We start from the raw sequence: 19,805 nt of genomic DNA, 5'->3' as shown, positions 1-19,805 counted from the left end.
TGAGCCAAGGTCCAGCTGGAGCAGTAGCCAGGCTTAGGGGTCCAGTACCTATGAGCCAAATCCCGAGGAGCAATTTTCCTAGACTGCTGCCATTCTGGAACATGAGCTCTGGGTCTCTCTTCTCAAAAGAGTCTCACTTTTGCAACTTTGATGCTGCAAAGGGTGGAGTCCTCCTGCTTCTTATGCTGCCCTTAGGCCAACTTTTCTGTCATCTTCTGAAATACTTGACTTTTCTTGCTAATCTTTTTCAGCAACTAATTTCTCTTCTGTTCATCTTTGCAGGCTGAAATTTTACTGGAGCTTCCTTTCTGGGCTAACATTTTAAGTCATTCTGCTGGGCTCTTTGCTCTTGATTCTCAACGTAAATTGGGCTAAAAACCCCCAACAGTAGCCATGCCACAGCCTCATTAGACTGCCGTGAAATTTCTTCTGCCAGATTAGTTAGTCCGCCACCCTAAATCTGTTTCAGGCAAAGTCTCTGGACAACAGAAAAATGCAGACAAACCTTCTCCCAAGGCATAACCCACATCATCTGGAGTGCCTTCTTCCCAGCAGAAACCTCCTAAGCCTGTTTCTATCCGAATTCTGGTCTTCTGAGCTCTGGCCAGAATCTCCCATCAAGTACAGCCTCAGGCATTCCAGCTCTGTTTTCAGCCATCTGCAAACCTTTCCTAACTCTTCCCCTTCCCACAAGCCAGCTCCAAAGGCTCCTAAACCACATGGTCAAGTATAGCCACAGCAATGGCCCCACACACTGGAGACCGAAGGATTCAGTCAAAGATCTGGAGTTCACTGCAGTGTCCCATTGAAGTCAGTATTAGGAAGCCAGTTGGTCTTCGATGGAAGGCAGAAGAATATACACCAGAAGGCTGAAGGCTCTGCACCAGACCCTAAAGAGTCTAACCTGGAAGCCAGGAGATAACATCCAAGGTGAAGATGAAGACTAGAGCTCCTCTGAAGAAACAGAAGCAAATCCATCCCTCGTCATTTCTCCTTTATACCATCCAGGCAACAAGTCCCCCTAGGGTATGAAATTGCTGAGGCAATTTAGTTGAGCTTCTCTTACTCAAGTTGACACAGAGAGCAAAATAGAGAGAGAGGTCCTTTGGCCCTTCTCCATTGTGGAAAGTTAAGTTACACAGATGTCAGGGCAGGCAGTCAGAAATGGGAGAAGGCAATGACCTGAGAGGCCAGGGACAAGTGCAGCAGTGGGTGCCTGTCAACACCAGTCCTGACAACCTCTTTGCAAACCATTTCCTACCAAAGCATCTGTTCCCGTCACTGTCTAAAACATTCCAATGAATCCCATTCCTCTCAGGGGACAGGGACAGAAGCCCTTCCTGTGGTTTGTGGTGAAGCCATTGAGGTCCTCTGTGACAGGCACTGGACCTCCTCAGCACCTCCTCAGCACCTCTGCTCCAGCTGCCTTCTGCAGCAGGATAACTGCTCTAACACAAGCACCTCTTCTTTCCAGAACATCCTTTTCCCTCCCCAATTACTCCCCTTCTTTGTCTCTGCCAGTTCTCAGCAACTCTCCCTTAGAGCATTCATCCCAGAAGAAATTCCTTATGTTGCATTTTTTTATTTGACTTACTGAGCTCTTCCCCATTGTCCTCTCTATCCTGAGGGCAAGAACAAGGAGGCCATCTGGATTCTGCTTGCAGTCTTATCTCAAGGCCTGGCTCAGCTGGCTCCGAGAAGCTGCTCAGTAACCCTTTGTTGGGTAAATAAATGGAAAATGAAGAAGCTAAGGAATGAAGGCAGACTAAGATTGCTTCTTTCACCCCGCCGTGTTCAATCCACCTTCAAAATGAGGGTTCTGCCTATATCTGATCACTTCTCCCCATCACTGGCCAGGCGTAGGCCACCATTGACCTCACCAGGATGACCATAAGAGCTTCCTCTTGGGCTTCCTGGATCCCTAGTTCATTTCAGACCAGGCAATGAGAACCCTTTAATACAAACACCAAACTTGACCCCATCCAAGTACTCCCTACAACAGAGGACTGGGACATTTTCTTGCGGCCCGGCCCTTAAGATGCTTGGCTGTCATTCCCAACCCATCTCCTGCCCCAGCTACTCTGGACACCGTGCTGCTGCTCCACACCCACCGCTGCCTTGTCTCAGGGACCCAATATGCCTGCCCGGAATATATTTCCTCAGTTGCTGCCTTCCCTCTTCAGGGTCTCTGCTCAATAGCTACCTTCTCCAAAAGCTGCTCCTGGCTATATCTGAGCTAACATGCCCTGTCCTACCCCCAGTGCTTTGTCACCTACAGCTTTACTTTACCCCATAGGGACTGTGACTTTTTACATATTACATGTGTCCTGTCTTGTATCTCCAAGAAGCTTAGAAAGCCCCACAAAGCAAACGTCTATTGTTCTACACTATATTTGGAGCCAGAAAAGAGGCACATGACAGTTGTTGAGTAATTGTTTGCTTGCAGATTGAATAACTGGCAGGAGAGAGCGTGCACTGTGCGTTGTTGCCTGTCATACAGTAGTTGCTTAACAAACTATTAACTAACAGTGCTATTACATTTCCAAAGATGCATCATCATTAAAACCATGGCAAAATGATTAGTTGTGTGGATTAATTTCTAAATATTTGGGAATTTTTCTAGTCCTCTTTAAATAATTCAAATTGAATTCCACAGTAGTCAGAATGCATACTCTATTAGTTCAGTCCTGCCTTACAGAGCAGCCACTGAGCAAGAGTATGGCGATGGAAGGTAAAGCAAGGATAGGCTGATTGGGACTGGCATTTTTGATCTCCAGTTTTCAAGACTGATTATTTTCCCATTAGATCTTATTGGGGGGGAGGGATACAGGTAATACATATGTTGACTTGATTCTGTTAAAGTACCCGCATCCTATATCTTACATGAAGTAAAATATTAACTCAAGTGAAAGATTGGGTGTGTAATCTCTAGACCAGTCACAAGATATAGATTGGGTGTGTAATCTCTAGACCAGTCACAAGATATAGCCAAAAAGTGAATAGATAAATTATTCAAATAATCCAAAACAAGGCAGGAATGTAAGGGAGAAAAACCGAGGGAAAAACAAAACATAATAAAATGGTAGACCTAAATCCAAGCATATTAACAGTTCCATTAAATATAAATTGCCTATACATAACAGTTAAGACAGATTCACGAGATACATGATCTGTATCTCAGTGACAATCCTCGTGTGGTGACTACTGAGGAGTCTGGGGACAATGGTTTGCTGGGGGCATGTGTTCCAAATAGAGGAAAAAGAGGGGAACAGATTGGTCCAGAAAGAGTTTAATGCAGAGGCTTATTATTCTTGTGTGGAAAATTGACTCATAGTCACCAAATGTTGACCAACTTTAGTTGTTTTGCCAGATGACCACCTGCTGGATTGGGTGGTACACTGCCATTTCCCCCCTCTCTCTAGGCATGAATACCCTGGGACTTGCATAGCTGCATGTTGGAGGCCGAGGGAAGTCCTAACCGCTAAGCACCTAAGTCTAGGAGTTAGCCTCATTTAGCTCAGGTTTTGCCTCTGCACCAGGATGGGAAACTTCCTACAGTTACTTAACCCTCTGCTTTTGGGACTTCCATTCTTTGCCCAGAGAAATCTCACCTTCACTTCTTGCTGGTGCTGTTGCTGTTGCCCTGGCAACTGCCATAAGAAGAACTGGGCTTTGTTTAGAGGCATGATAGGATCTCACCTACCAGAAACTCTCACTAGCTGACCAAAGCTAACGCCCATGGTTTCTAGAGAAATACATATCATGATGGATGTGCTTTCTACACAGTCCAATGAAGACATTCATTGTACTTAATGGTCCTATATATCAGGCTCGGTGTAATGTTCCAAAATATTTTAGCACCACGGAAAAGCTTTAATTCTTTAGAGACATCATATTTCCCTTTAGGCTAAGGCTGCTGGGAACATTTGAGTGAACCTTGGTTATCAAAGGATTTTACTCTGTCTTGGGCATCTCTCATTCATATTTTTCTTAATTTTCTGACTCCTTTTATTGCATGACAAAACTGCAAGTTCAGTGCTCCACGTTCCAGGGTATGTTGCATAAGAAAAAAGCTGTCACTAAGAAAGTTCACTGAATGCATAGAGGATGTTATCCATAATGGAAATTTATCGAAACGTGTATAAATAATATATAACTAGAACACTACTCAACTTGTGATTAGACTGATCCCAGCTCATCTACTCAGAAATGATCCAGAGGAAGAAGAAAAACACAAAGAGGGCAAAAGAGACACAAAGACAAATCTGCTTGACTACCACACAGGGATGCCTAGGACCATGGCAAAGTATCCTAAGGCCCCAGAACATGTGAGAAAAATCAGACACCTGCTGAATGCCTGGCAGTGTTCTGTAGCATAATGGTGGAGATAACCAGAGGACACAGTTCCTTCATAGAGGAACTTATGATGCAATGGCTCCAAAGACGCAGCTTCTCCTCCCCACCTTATATTATTGCCAATGCTTAGCCCTTAGGAGAAGTTGGATGTGGAATGCAGGGAGCAGGCACTGATGGTTCCTCACATCATCAGGGTTAACACAGCACAGCCAACTATTCACCATCATTCTATCACACCAATGGAGAGAGACCAGGAAGGGGCACTGTGATATAAGAAGCTCAACTTGCCTTAGCAATTCCACACCCTAAGGTTGGAAGACCCAACCTTGGGTGACTTGTTGCCTGGATGGTGTAAAGGGCAAATGAAAAAGGATGGATCTGCTTCTGTTTCTTCAGAGGAGCTCTAGTCTTCACCTTCACCTTGGACATCATCTCCTGGCTTCCAGTGCTGATTCTTCAGCTTCTGGTGCAGAGCCTTCAGCCTTCCACTGCAGACCCATCGACCTCCGGATTCAGACTCACACAGAACACTGCAGTGAGCTCCAGACCTTCGACTGAATCCTTCGGTCTCCAGTGTGCAGACAGACCCTCTGCACTCTTCCACATCCGACTCTGTGGGTGGTCATTGTAAGCCGATCTTGCAAATTCTTAAATATTTGTATATCTTGTGTTATATCTGTTTCACTAGTAAACACTGACTGATACAAATTTTGGTACTGGGAGTGGCACTAGAAAAACAGAATTGTAAAGATGAAATTCTTTAATGGCTTTAGGGGTTCCTGGAGTTGGTGCTCTAATTTGATGACACCTAAAGACGCCATGGTCTCCTAATTCTATGGGGAACACTGACAGTCCTTGATGTAAACTGTTTAAAGTAATATGCAGTGAAGTTCCATTGGATTATCCTGATTTGAGTAGGATTTGATTACCACTTTTAGCAACTCCATTTTTGGCAGAGTGGGAAACATAATGATGCTGGCTGGTTGGTCTTACCATCTCTGGACAAACTAGTGAAGGAAAGCAGTGACTTCAAAACATCCATAGGAAATCTAAATTCTTTTGACTGGGACAAATTAAAAATAAAGGAGTCCAAAGATTTAAATTTCTTATGTGTCTGACGCTGGGAATTTAAAAGTTTCTAATCGTGTCCTGAAAGAAAATCCCCTCTCTTTTTTAGCTGCAGGGCTGAGATTCCAGAAACTCAAACACAGGCCCTCATAATTCAATTGGCTGAACTGCAGTGTAAGTTTAATGCTCAGCTTCAAAGGGCATCTGAAGCAAAGGTGAGGGCACTGATTGGAAAATAATGGGATCCCATAAAATGAGACCCAGAGATGTTTGAGAGGAATCCTGATGAAGCTGAGGATGTTGTGTTTCTAGAGGCTAATGAGATTATTTTGCAAGAGAAAAAGATTTACCCACTGACAGTGGTGGAGGCACCCCTACCCCTTGTGGTGCTGGCCTCTCCTAGTATACCTGAGGACACTAAGCCTGTGTTGACCAAGCATGATAATGCCAACGCTCCTCAGAACCCACCTTCGCCACCCACGTTTGCCTCTAGTCCTGTAATCAGGCTCAAGTCAGAAGGGTCCTAAGGGTGAGGTCCATAGTGTGACCCATGAGGGAGGATGTCTGCTGTTCTCCCAAAGAACTTCTTGAGTTTTCTAACTCTTATAACCAGAGGCCTCCTGAACAAGTTACAGGTGTAGGATAATGGTGGCAAAACTATACACTTGGACCAGGCTGAGTTTGTTGATATGGCCCGGTCAAGCAGGGATCCTGAATTTAATCTTGTGGCTCGTGGAGTAAAGAAAGGTGTTAGTAGTGTATTTGGCTTGCTGGCAGAAATATAGATCAAAAGGTGGCCCACTGTGAATGAGTTAGAGATGCCCGATATGCCATGGTTTTCTGTTGATGAGGGGATTCCAGAGGCTCAGGGAAATGAGAATGCTGGAGTGGTTCTGTCATGTTAAACCCAATCCTCCACACTGGGGTGATCCAGAAAATGTACCCTTCACTAACATCTTGAGAAACAGATTTGTGAGGAGAGCACTGGCACCCCTGAAGAGCCCTGTCATTGCTCTTCTCTGCGTGCCAGGCCTTACAGTGGGGACCGAGGTTACTCAATTGGGACATTTAAGGGCAATGGCTTGACTGGATCCTGGAGTGAGAGAGGGCCAAGTGGCAGCACTTAATCACCGAAGGCAGCAATAGACAACAGAAGCAGAACGATGTCCAGAATGGTCTGACACGTCTAGACGTATGGCATTGGCTGATCAACCATGTGTTCCCAATTTACTAGATTTATATAATTGAAAAAATTAAAGGGCAAATGAACACAAACCTACTTCAAGTCATGGTAACAAGGAATTATGACCCCTCAACCAGTTCCCAAATTTGAGCCAGTTTATGCCCTCTTTGAGAAATGTCCAAAAATGGGATGAATAAGAGAGCCCAAAGTCCTAGATCTTATCCTTTGAAACCTTCAATTCTACAGTAAGGGCATCATTTGGTCATGGAACCGAGGACAAATGACCTTCAGAGATGACTGAATATCTGCTTTTACCAATGGGAAATCCTCACGGGCATTGTGAGCATCATTTGTTACACAGAATCATGGACAGGGAAGGAAGACACTTTGCCCTGAGTTAAAGGTTGTACATTTTCTGGCACTTTAAATATTCTGGCCTCCCACGAAACATGTCAAGCACATGAAAGCAGTCTGAACCCCCTCTGCTGCCTTGGCTTCAAATGATTGCAGATCTTTGCCAAAGACCGGCTCTCGACCACTCTCAACCTGCTGATCACACCCTGGCTCTGCTCTCACAAGCTTAACTCCTGCTTTTGGTTCTGTGATTGCTGTTTCCGACTTAGAGGAAGCATCCTGGCTCATAGATCTCCTGGCTAGACCCACCCTCTCTCTTCAACCCTCCCTTCCTTCCCCTGGGCCTGTCACCGAGGAGGGGACTGGCTGAGAGTTGGCACTCCTCGTTGTCCTCTGATGCTATGTTCCCTCCTCCCCCACGATGGCAGCAACTTAGCACAAAGAAAAGGAGCAAGTTAATATTTCCCACAATCTGGGGGAGAAGGAAGGGTCTTTCTAGTTTGATAATGTTTGGAAACACTAGTTTTCAAGGTGTAAATCAATACATCATTATTTAATGACAGTCTAGAATGGAGAAAGATAAATGACATAAAAACCCTTAGAATTTACTATCTTGCTGCTATTGTTACCACTGATTATTAAAGTTTTCAAAAATCACATCACAGGATCTTACAATCTTAAAAGAATAAAAGTCCAGAGATAATGTAATCTTCATAAATTATTTTCAAGAGCCATCCAATTGTGTTAAGCTTTTGCAAAGTGCATTAAAATTCTAATTCTTTCGAAATGAATTTGGAACATTTACGATGAACACACCATATTATTTTGGTTGATTTGGTCTACCTGTGAAAAAGCAAAGTAGTCCAGCCACTGATTTAGAATTATGTGGATGCCACCAGAAAAGTAATCAAACTGATAATTTAAGGTTATAAGAATACCCTAAGAAAAGTAATCAGCAACATTGTCCACTTTTCAATGATTACACAAACACAATTCTATTAAGTCCATCAACCAAAAAGGAAAAAAAAATCTTTATATCTCTCTTCTCCATTGTACTGGAAGGCTGGTAAAAAGAACCTCAGAAGAGAAAAGAAACAGCTATTAAAAAGTTGAATTCCTGTCTACACAGGGCCAAAACATCTAGTGGCCCAGCTGTTTGGCACTGCATAGACAAAGCATCCAGATGACTGGCTGAACGTGTGAAAAAATTGCTGAAGTGGACCAGATGTTTTGCTTCTCAGGGCTTTTGGGCCCCGTGGTCCTTGGAGACATCAAGAGAAAGCACATGTCCCCATGGGACCTATGACACCTGTGTAGTCCCTGGAGACCACAGTGGGGTCTCCATTGCAAACCTCAAGGCCTACCATAGGGAAATCTATGGGCAGGCACTGAGGGACACGATGTGCTCTTTGAGCTCCCTGCTGTGGGAAGTCACTGAGTCACATCTATCTTGAGGCACTGTGGTTGAATTTCCAAACATTTCCCCTCGGGACTTTCTCTTGCAACCCAAGCTCCAGGCTCTCCTTTCCCAGCCCCAGTGCTGTGGGCTTTTTATAGCCAACAGTCAAAGCTGAAATCTAGAACTCTATTTTTCTCCATGTACCCCTTACCTACCCCTTTCTGTGTGTGCAAAGTGGGAAAGGGAAAATCAGAATCCTGCCAAGTGTCCTTCCACAACCGCCCCAAAGCCCAGCACTAGACACAACAAAACCAAGTGAGAAGGGACATCCAGCCCCACAGGGCACAGACACCACGGGGCTGGAGCACACAGGGTTAGCAGCACTGGGAGGTGACTTGACAGGGTGGGTCAGAACCACAGAATCGGGGGAGTCCAGTCCCACACATTTCTTTGAAACGGTGTCTTAAGGAAACTGAGGCCAGCGGGCAGGGAGACCTCTCCCCATCGTGTGATTACTCAGCTCCCAACTGCATCCCCCAAACAGCCTGGGCTTCCAGCAGAAAGCTGTGCTGTGCAATTACTCTGTTATATAACTTTTGTTTTCAGAGAAGGGATTTGTTTTGTTTCTTTTCTGGAAAGCAATTTTTAAAGATTTCCTTTATGTCAATGTTTTCGGAGGCCTTCCCTGGGACAGTGTGCTGTTTTTCTAAAAAGAAAAAAAAGGCAAAACTGCTGTCTCGCCTCCTCCAAGAGAGACTTATTAAATAAAGCAATCTCCAGCAGCCACCGGAGGACTGAATGCCTTGCTCATCAGGATGCAATTAATAGGACAAGGGAGTGATCATCAGGATACAATTAATAGGACAAGGGAGTGATGTGGGAAGGAAAATGGGAGAAGGAATAACACCCTGCTGCCCTGGTGAGGTCAGCCCCAGCCTGTGCTGGCAGAAGGAGTTCGAGTACCCACTGAAAAGTTGAAAGAACATCAGCCCCATGAGCCCCAGACATCCAGGAAGAGCACCCCGACTTCACTAATTCCAAAGGCGGCAGGGACCAGCATCAAAACTGATACACGAAAACAGAGTGTGATTTTCCTCTCTTTGGACTGAAAAAAACCCCTTCTCCCTTTTCTAACCACCTCCACCCCTGCCTCTCTCCCTCCCCCGTCGCCCCCTCTTCTCCCAGGGATTGGCTTTATTTAAAAAAACTATATTTCTGCCCAGGCATTCAAAAATGCTGAGTGCCTCAAGCAAAGTAGTAGAATAAGCATGTTTCTTACCGCTTCTTGGCAACCCTGCAGCCCAAGACCTGCTTCCAATTAGAGTTCATGTGGCTTCAGTTTAGTATTATCATGAAGTGAAATTACCACTTTAAAAAAGTCAAGTTATTTTGGAAGTGAAAACTACAGGTCAGAGCCCACCAAAATTCCAAAAAAAAGTTTGCTCAAGAAACATCTTGCTGAAGGGTCACAATGGCCCAGCTGATAAACATCCTGAGGGTTGTGACTTATGCCACTGACCGGCAGGCCTCTGAGGTCCTTTTGGGAAGGTCAGGTTCATCATCCTTCCAGGAAGGGCTTCTCCTGCTGGGCAACGCAGCCCGCCCTGCTTGTAGAGAGCTGCCCCCAGTGCCCTTGGCCTCCAGCCCACTGACCTGGCTGCCCTCTCTCTCCTCACCAGCTCTTCTCCCCTAAAGTTAATGCCCCCCACTCTCAAAAAGATCTTAAATTCCTGAAAGCAAGGGCCATGTCTTCACTTTTGTATAATTGCACAAATTCTTAGAATAGGAAGGGATCCCGTCCAATTACTTAGTTTTCAAGATAATAAGGCTTATTATTAAGTTGTTTCTGGCAATGCACTCTGGGTACTGAGGTCTCTGGCCACCTCAGGGTCTTCCCCAAAACCCCAGTGCCTTCCCAGCCGCACAAACCCCTATGTCAGCCCTGGATAACACCCTGGAAATGCCGGAGGCCTTGGTTCAACTCCACTCACTGGCGATCGGACACAGGTTGCTTTATTTATTTGAGCCTTTCTTTACTCATTGTTCAACCGGGGAAATATAAATATCTCCCTCCTTGACAAGCTGAGGATAAAATAAAATGATGTATGGATTTCGCCCGTATGTAAAAGCGCTAAAGAAGTGATTGTTTTCTTGTCATTATTATTATTTTTTGGAATGTGTCCGATGGAACTGGAACACAGAATTTTTATAGCAAGCTCCGCAGCATGTCATATGAAAACATGCGTTTGTTTAGGGGAAATGGCCTGTGTCAGCTTTCTGGAAGCATCTCTGTTATTATGAAATTCCAGGAACTGGAATAAAATAGCAAGAGGGGGTGGGGAGTGGGGAGAGAAGCTTTTACGAAGCCGCTGGAACCAGCCGGCAGGCAAGGGGAAGCCGCTCAGGGGTGCAGCTCTGTGTCGCTGGTGGAGGAAACACGGGGGACATTACACTCGGGCTCCGTCGCCTGAGTGCGCGCTCTGGATGGCAACTCCACCAAGTGCGAGGCAAGAGAACTAAAACTCCTGTGGTGCGCAGTGGGTTTCTGGGTCCTCTGCAACCAGGGCTCCGACGGCTTCTAGGTGTGTGGACCCGGAAGCACCAAGGAGAAGGCAGAGCTGAGGGCAGCATTTGCAGGACTGGGAAGACGCAACCAGGCAGGCGAGGAGCCAGTGCTCCTTGTTCTAAGGGAAGAGGTTGTGCAAACACCCAGGTGTAGAAATTGTAAGATGCAGTGAGACTAGACAGACTAAAGCTACTGGTGTAGCTTCAGCTAGGGACCCACTGTGAAGAGAGGTTTGGACTCACACGGTGAAGCACCTTGAACACTGCTTATTACACGGCCTCGGTGTGGTTTTACAGAGAATGATAAGCTGTAGCATTATGCAGTGTACCACCTAAACAACTGTACAGTACTTAGGAGCTTGTCTAACTCTTTGGAATTCAGTCCTGCAGGTAGCTGCGAGCAGCTGAAGGTTTTGGAATGTGATGTCAGGATTTGATTTCTATCTTGGAGCAGTTTTGGAAATGGACCACAAATCAACGAAATAACTGACCCACCAGCTTGGGAGTAGAGACAGGAGTTATGGTGCCCTTTAAGCCCAGCCCCTCGGCGGCCACAGCCTGAGAACCTATAGGGTTTGAAAAGTCCTTATACAAGTTCACAGTTCCTCTGAGCTAAAAAATAAATTCAGAATAAAACAGATCACAGTTGTCTGACATTTCTAAAATTCTCCTTATCTGGTGTCACGGGGTCTGCCCGGATGGAGAAGGGGCAGAGAGGCTGTCTGCACCCTGGAGTGGAGGGAATGGGAAGGCAGCAGCGGGTGGCAGAGGATCTGGTCACAGTTGCCCAGTTTCCTCTTTGCTGTCTCTGAGAACCATTGTTTTGTGGCCTGGGTCTAAAACAGAGAGATCTGCGATTGTGCCAAGAAAAACTCCCTGGGCCAGCTCTGAGACTACTGCACACACGGGCGTGGACCAGTGCAAGTGTGTTTCAAAAGCAAACAGTGGTGTGCAGTCCCTCACACGCGGGCAAAGCGATTGACCATGACTTGTGGGGTCACGGGCTCCTCCAATGCCCTTCAACCCGAACTCACAATTGGTCGTCCTAGGAAACAGAAGCCAGGGGGCTCCCAGTTACCCCTCACTCAATTCTGCTGGGAAGACTGACAATCGAGGAGATTAGAGCCGCTCTGCAAGCCCAGAAGGGGTGGAGCCGATGCTGGGGCCAGGGGTCGTGTTTTGGGGTCAGAGGCCTGGGAGCTTCTGCCATCGACCCCTGCCTGAAGGTTCAAGTTTGATCTGTCATTTGCAAATGCCTGTGTCAGATAATTCATCTCCTGTGGCCACAGCACAGTGTGACTTGGCTGGAGGAACGAAGCATCGTGGAGAAAAGCAGCACCCAGGACATCACAGAAAACTTTAAAAGATTCCAAGACGGGCCCTGCCCTAGGCAGAGACAGCAGAGGTCAAAAATTCACTCCAGGCCTGCTGGGGACTAGGAGCCTGGGGATAGAACGTGGCTCTTCCCCAAGATAGGGTCCCCATCTGGGGCACTCAGACACCCTGGACCAGCCCGGTCCACCCCATAGCTTCCCACCCAACCCAGCATCGACCTGGTCACCCTGCCTCAGATGAGAGAATGGAGTTGACAGCCAGGGGTGGGGCATGTGGACTGTGGATGCAGAACCGAGGAACAGAGATGGAAACATGTCAGCTGCCCAGGGGCTGTGGCGGAGGTATCCACAGAAGGCCACCAGGGAGAGCAGCCAAGTGCCACTTGGCTCTTTGCAGAGAGCACTGCAGCGGCCACATGTGCTGAAACTTGGGAGGGAGGCGAGCTCTGTGAGCACCACAGCATCACCCACTGGACACCTGGTCCTGCCCTCCTGGATCCCCTCTGCCTGGGCCCTCTCCTCACACACAGCCATGTGAGCTCCCAGACAGATATAATATTGCACGTGCAATGTTATGTGACACACAGGCCATCACAACCCGACCAACCAGCCCATCGTGAGTGACACGCGTAGTCCGATAATGCCCTTGTGCACAGCACAATCAAGACCCTTGAACCTGGCTCTGTGACGTGAGTGTTCCCACCCGGTATGCTGAGGTCCCTTATGGCAGGGTCCCTTGAGAGCTCTGCCCTCACCTCCATTTCCAAACAGGTTCCTGGTGGGAGGGGTGTCCCAGTGGGCATGTGCAGCACCATGTGTAGTTCTTGAACCCAGGCCACCCACACAGCCCAATGGGCAGATCCCAGAAGACATCCCCATATAGCAAGGATGGGTTCACATTGAGGATGACGGCAGGACCAGTCTCGGGGTCTCCCCTAGGTGCCGTGGGCCCACCTGTCTCCCCTCTTGACTGCTCACCTCCCCACCACCACCTGCTGGTCACAGTAGCAGAGGCAGACCCCCTCAGTGTCACCACAGCCCACACTCAGGTAGGTGCCGGCAGCTGCAGCCCTGCTCTGTGAACTGCTGATTCCTAACGCTCCTGCCCTTTGATATCCCTGGAGGTTTACAGATAAAAAGTCCCCAGAGTGTTGGAAGGCTCAAAGATCTGTGGCATTCAAGCCAACCACTCAGACCACAAATCTGAATTTGTGGATCACCCAAGCATCACCACCACCCTGGAGTCTCTCCCTGTCCTCCCATGACTGCCACACCTCCCAGTAGTCTGGATGCTGCATCTGTTTGCATCCAAGACGACCCTCAGGGTGTCGCCTGTCTTTTTCACTCCTCAGCAAACATTGATAGAGCCTGGCACATTATGCCTGTTCAATGTATTCTGGGCCCCAAGACTCGGGTTAATAAAACTGCCAGTCCCTGGCCTCCTAGGTCTTATATTCGGGTGGGGAGAAAGACATAAACAAACAGCTAATGGAGTGTGATGAGCACTAAAGATAAAAATAAAACCAACAGGATGGAGAAGTGACAGGGTGGGCAGCAGCATGGGGACTTTGAAGGGCTGTCAGAAAAGCCCCTGTGTAGGGGAAGCAGCAGGGGGTGCCTCTCAGGGACAGTGGGCCAGGAGGCCTCGAACCTTTGCAGAAAACAGACTCCATTCCCTCAGCAATGAAATTGAATAAATAGCAATAAGATCTCCAATCCCTTATGTTATCACACTTGGCCATATCATGTGCCTGTCCATCCATTTCTGCATTCACTCCTCATAACTCCCTGGCTATCATTCACACAAGATGCTGAAGCAGAGGTCCAAAGATGGGAAGGGGCCTTCCCAAGGCCGTACAGAGAAAAGCCAGTGGCAGGACTAGATTATTGGGACGTCTCTTTCCCAGCTATGTGCTCCCTAGGAAAATGGGTCATGCTGGATGACTCTACTATATTCTGCTGAACATTCCTACCCCAGGTGCCTGATTAGAACTGAGAAAAGCCCATTGTGAGCAGCCCCGATTCCCTCCAGTCTGACTCCAATATAGCTACATGGTTACTGGTGGGGGGATTAGTGGAGGACATAGCTACCCCACTCTTAGATCGTAGGAGCTGAAGCCAGCAAAAAAGAGCTAGAGAGCAGTGTGTGAACTCTGTGTACCATATTTGGCTGTCACTGCTGCATACATATCTACTCACCCTTGCCCACCTTTGTGTGTTTGAGTGAATTTCTTCTGGACTATTGACATATAGATCCCAAATTTGCTCATATCGACAGACTCTAAGGTAGGAAATCTCCAGTTTCATATGAGTTTAGTCAAATCTATTTTCCTTTATGACCTCAGTTTCTCTTGTGAAATGAACATTTTGAATTAGATGGCCTGTGAGTTTCTGGCATCCTACAATTCTACATGTGTAAACATGTACGATTGGTTGGGGACCCAAAGTAAGCCCTACTGTGAGGTGCTGTATCATACCTGGCTGGAGACTTCTGAGTCATTGTCTCAACAAAGATGTTTTTCCCAAAACAGAGCTTCCCGTGGTACAGAGTCCACTTGTTTCTTCAAAATCCGCAGCAGTTGCTCATTGCAAAACCAAGGCAGGGCAAAGCCTTCAGGATGCGAATGGGAACAAAAAGGATGCAGGAAGGAACAAGAAAGCAAGAGGAGGAGAAAGAGAAAGGCAAAGTGAAGAAAAAAGTGGTGGGTGGAAGGGATGCAGTGACAGGCTCAGGGACAGGAAATGTCTTAGTAAAAGATTTCCAGAGTTTTGTAATCTGTTTCTTGTATAAGGCATACGGGCTTCATTAATAAGAAGGTGGGTGGGTGCCTTAGTTATTTTTCTCATTGCTGGGACAAAAAATGCCCAACACTCACAAGTTAAGGGGAGAAAGGTTCATTTAGCTAAGTTTGTAGAGGTTTCAGTCTATCAGATGGCTCCAAGGCAGGGTGGCACAGCAGACAGGCATCGCAGAAGAGAAACAGTTCATGGTGGGCAGAAGGTAGCAAAGCAAGCAGGTGGCGACCACAGCTCTTTCCTTCCATTATGTCTTATCCAGGCTACTTAGGGTGAGTAGCACTCACACCATGAATCAATCCTAGCATCACATTCTAGATCCAGCCACCTGTGAAAAGCCCCATGTATGACTGCACGAGCCTTTAGGGGAACATCTAGACACAAACCATAACTCTGTGTGTGTGTTGCTGCAAGTATTAATCACATTGGTGACAAGCAGATGAAATCGGCTGGGTGTGCCACATGCATAATCTTTCCTCAAACTGGAACCCGTATATTCATCCTTCATGGGCTGATATCCAGGAACACTTGCCTCTCATGCTTACCACTTATTCTGGATGAACCCCCAAATTCTCTTACCCAACCCTATCACTGATTACTCCCTCTCTTAGAGGAGGAAGTGTTTTCTTCTCCCAGCCAATTTCAGCCAAAGAAAAATCTTAGTTCAGGTTCTTTGTGTTGCTCCACTTTCTTCTTTCTAGTTCTTTCCCCCATCACACACATAAGTCCTTCTAGTTTTCACCTTCACCCTTTCCTAGAGTATCCTAGTCATTCAGAAATAACCTTTAAAAGGCGGGGTACTTGTGTCCCAAAGAGACCCAAAGACTTGCTGGAGGAATAATGTAAGGGAAATCCTCTTCTAGATCCTCAACATCCACAAACACTAGTATGCTCAGGCCTGTCAGACAAAGTGGTGTCTATGTGCAAGTAAGGCAGGGGAACACTGAGGGAGCATTACTGCCAGAGATAAAGTAATGGAAGACTGTGCTGTAATCGGAATCAGAGGCCGCTGTGCCCTCAGAGATGTTGGGAGACATGGTCACAGAGCTCAAAAGACTGGAAGCCAGCAGAAGATAAACCTGTGGCCAGCCGACCTTAGGTCCCACCTCCCCATGTCTGTGCCATTGCATAGTCCTCTCCCTTTGGGAATGTGAGCACCTATGGCCAGCCCTAACCAAAGGAACATGGCAAAAGTCACTTCACAAGCCACTCTGGTACACAAGGCTTTGGAAGGACCAGTCCTTGGGTCTCCCTTTCTCTCACCTCCACTGTCAGGGAAATTGCAGGGAGTTTCTAGGAGCCCAGGCTAGTCTCAGACTTGCAATGCTTGGAAAGAGATTCTGCTAGCAATCCCTGTGAATCCAGGGGCTCCTTCCCATTGATCCCCTGAGGAGATCACAGGCCTGACTGGTGTTCTGCCCACAGCTAGCAGAGAACCAAGCTCTTCTGTGCCCCAACTTCTGACTCACAGAAACTGAGAGTGTAGATGGGAGTCGTTTAAGTCACTAAGTTCATGGCATCTGTTACACAGCAGTACAAAACTTAAGCAGCTGGAGATGGTGGGGAGGCTGGGCTGAGGAGCACAGGTTTTATCACATAGGCCACCAGGAACCAGGCTTGCTCTCAGCAAGGAAAAGCCACAGAAGTAAGTTTGGGGACAGTCACTCTGACCGCAGGGCAGGAGGAAACTCGAGAACAAGGTGGAAGCCTTTTATCTTCCAGGAAGTCAGGGATACACCAGTGAGCACGAGGCCTCAGACCCAGCAAAGCCATTCAACCTGTATTTACTGACTATTTACAGGGTGTGGTGTTCAGGGGAGAGGAATACGGGGAGAATGACCCAGCATGTTCCCTGCCTTCTGAAATGTTAGGGTAGGTTCAGAAATGTGTATTTAAGCAGGCAAAACTTGGTTGGTTGGCTCTGTTTCTTTTCCATTTGACAGTGTAGGACACTGCCCAGAAGGGATGGATCGAAGCCTCTTCCTGGGGGCAGAGGGCTCCTGCGTGGGGTAACGCTGAGGTCCATCCTGAAGGATGAGCCAGGACTGCACAGGCAGGGGTAGGATTTCATGGCCCTCCAATGATTGCTTGGTGTGAGAGAAAACTCGAGTTGGTTAGAAAGCGAGCCTAGAGCTGGGAATCTTGGAAAAAGAGCTCTTTTTCCCTTCTCATCTGCCTGGAGTGCTGAGTACTTCCGTGATCTGTTAAAGAAGGATCCACAGGAGAGCTGAGGTGCACTGGTTATGAAGGAGAGAAGGACTTAACTGAGTTACCAGGATGACTTAGATAAGGACGAAGCTGCAGAGAGAACCTTTGTTTGGGGAGCACCCAAGAGCCAAGAATGTGGCAGAGAGTTAGGGAGGGGGGTGTAGAGAAGACCATCTGCTGTTAGAGAGTATCGAGAAATTGGAAAGTTATTTTGGGACCAAATGTGTACCTCAAAAGACATGATCAATTCCATTCTAACCCTGATGTTTTTGGCCCACCCAGGATCCCAGTACTGCCTATTTATCTCCTTTGAATCGCTTCCTGTTATTTGGGATAAAATCCACGCCCCCCCCCCATCATCATACACAAGGCACCACCCCTTCCAGCCTCTGCTCCCCTCTTTGTCCCCCCTGTTCTCCCCCTCTCCCCCCGCCCTTCCCCCAATTTACACCCCCAGGCTCCCAGTGTTCTGGCCTCTTTCTCAGTTCACTCAGTTTCTTCTGTCCCTGGGTCTTTTCCATACATTAGGCTTGGGGGGGACACAGGCAGGTGAGGGCACATTCCAGGCAGAACTCCTTGACCTCACCCCAGTTTGAGCTCCCCTCCTTCGCCTGCTCCCAACCTGAATCCTGTCCTTTCTCTTTCAAATAAAGCATTGATCCTACTGTACCTCTTGGATGTCCTGCTGAATTCTTTGTTTGGGACAAGACCCCAGGCCAGCAATTCACCCTCTGTTGAAGTAGAACCCAGGGTAGATGGCAGGGTAACGATGTAACACTGGTGCCTCTGCCACTGACACAAGTGGACACCGCTAACTGAGAGCAAGGAAAATACTCCAGCCAGCCCTCAGGACAAGGCGGGCATCGTCACAGCGGGGCTGAACTGCACCCACTTCCAGCAACTCATGACTCTCAAAAACGCAGCATTGGAAGCAGGAAGAACTGGCTTGGCGTCCCTCTCTCCAGAGCCACTTTTTCTGGTGAGTCCTCGCAATAAACTCTGGCTTGTTTTTTCAATCACCATTGATAGATAAGAAACAAAGTGATTTTGATATGCCAGGGACATGTGACAAATTATCAGTGGCAGGAAGGTTCAAACTCAAAATCACAGGGGAGTCGACGTATTTACTGCGTAGGCACTTTCCAATGTGCACTCTTGGTTTCTCAGTGACTTCATTCCAATTGTATGTAGACAGAAAGAAACCTCAGTCTGGCAGAGGGCTTAATAATTAGAACGTAAGAGGATTTAAGACTTGCTGGGGTCGGTGCCAACTCGGTACTGAGGACCGACTGTGAGAGACGAGGACAGAGGAGCCTGGAAAAGGTGATCTTCTCCAAAGAGAAATGGGAACAGAAGAGCACTGGGGAAGTCAGCTGGGATGTCTGGGGGCATGGAGGTTGCTGTGCAGGTAGGGCCAGCCTTTGGTGTTTTTAGAAACTCACAAGAAGAATGGTTTAGAGATGGGGCCACGGGTCTGGATTTGGGTCCTGGGTCTAGCACTTCCTTATATAAATGGCCTCAAGAAAAGGATTTAATCTAGTTAACCTGGTACCTACTCTGTGGGATTGTTACACAAATTAAATGAAGTCAAACAAAGCAAGGAAGCACACCTTGAGCCCACTCCCAGGTCTTGCAAATAAAGTAGAACTGGAAAGGACGGCCCCCATTTGTTTGTGTGATCTACAGCTGTTTTCATACTGCAGTGACGAAAGTGAGTAGCTGCTGAAGGAGGAGCCAGATGGCTACTTATCAGCTTTTTGTTCCTTTGAACAAAATACCTGACACACAATTTAAAGGAAGGATTTGTTGGGCTCATGGATTCAGAGGTTTCCACCCATATTCAGCTGGCTCCAAGGGAGGAACAACATGGCAGACTGGTATGGGTGCACAGCTGCTCCCCTAGGAAGCAGAGCACAGAGAAAGAGCACCAAACAGATACACCCTCCAAAGACACACTCCAGTGACCACTTCCAGCTAGGCCACCCTCCTGACAATGCATTTGGCTGTGAACGTAAGTGGATTAATCCATGGACGAGTATAATGTAGACCTCATGATCCAATCACCTCTCCAAGAGTCTCTTAATGCAATCAAGGTGACAATTACAATTGACCAGCACAGCACACCAAGCTGAAAATATTTACTACTTTGATGATTTCCATGAAGTTTTCTGAGCTCTGATATATAAAACATTTAATATACACTAAACACAGTACATAGCCTGGCACAAAGTAAATGCTCAATAAACACAGGCAGTCCCCAACTTATGATGGTCCAACCTATGGTTTTCCTACTTCTTGATGGTACAAAGGTGATACTTATTCAGTAGAAACCACACTTTGAATTTTGAACTTTGATCTTCTCCCAGGGTGGTGATGTATGGTTGATACTCTCTTGAGTTACTGGCCGGTGATATGGAAAGGCAGCTCCCCTGGGCATGTGATCACAAGGGGACAGCAGTATACCCTTGTTGCTGAGCTGGGGTGTTTGGTGGGATTGGGGCATTCAATGTGCTTTTCACTCAGATTTTCAACTTACAATTTA

General features: G+C 47.1%; 1 long non-coding RNA gene across 6 annotated transcripts in view; it reads left to right on the top strand.

Annotated features, from left to right (window-relative positions):
• The window catches only part of LOC110349593 (uncharacterized), a 53,864-nt gene that overhangs the window by 15,051 nt on the left and 19,008 nt on the right, over nucleotides 1–19,805 (top strand). For 3 of the 6 annotated variants that reach the window (XR_015440498.1, XR_015440497.1, XR_015440500.1), the window contains one exon: nucleotides 283–18,242. This is a non-coding gene — a long non-coding RNA (uncharacterized LOC110349593). The remainder of the gene's footprint in view (nucleotides 1–282; nucleotides 18,243–19,805) is intronic. The other 3 variants (XR_015440502.1, XR_015440501.1, XR_015440499.1) reach the window with 3 other exon arrangements.

This window comes from Heterocephalus glaber, unplaced genomic scaffold (genome assembly GCF_053883595.1).
Source record: "Heterocephalus glaber isolate CG9 unplaced genomic scaffold, H.glaber_assembly_v1.0 deba00001497, whole genome shotgun sequence".
Taxonomy (NCBI): domain Eukaryota; kingdom Metazoa; phylum Chordata; class Mammalia; order Rodentia; family Bathyergidae; genus Heterocephalus; species Heterocephalus glaber.
This window is presented reverse-complemented; position numbering and strand designations above follow the sequence as displayed.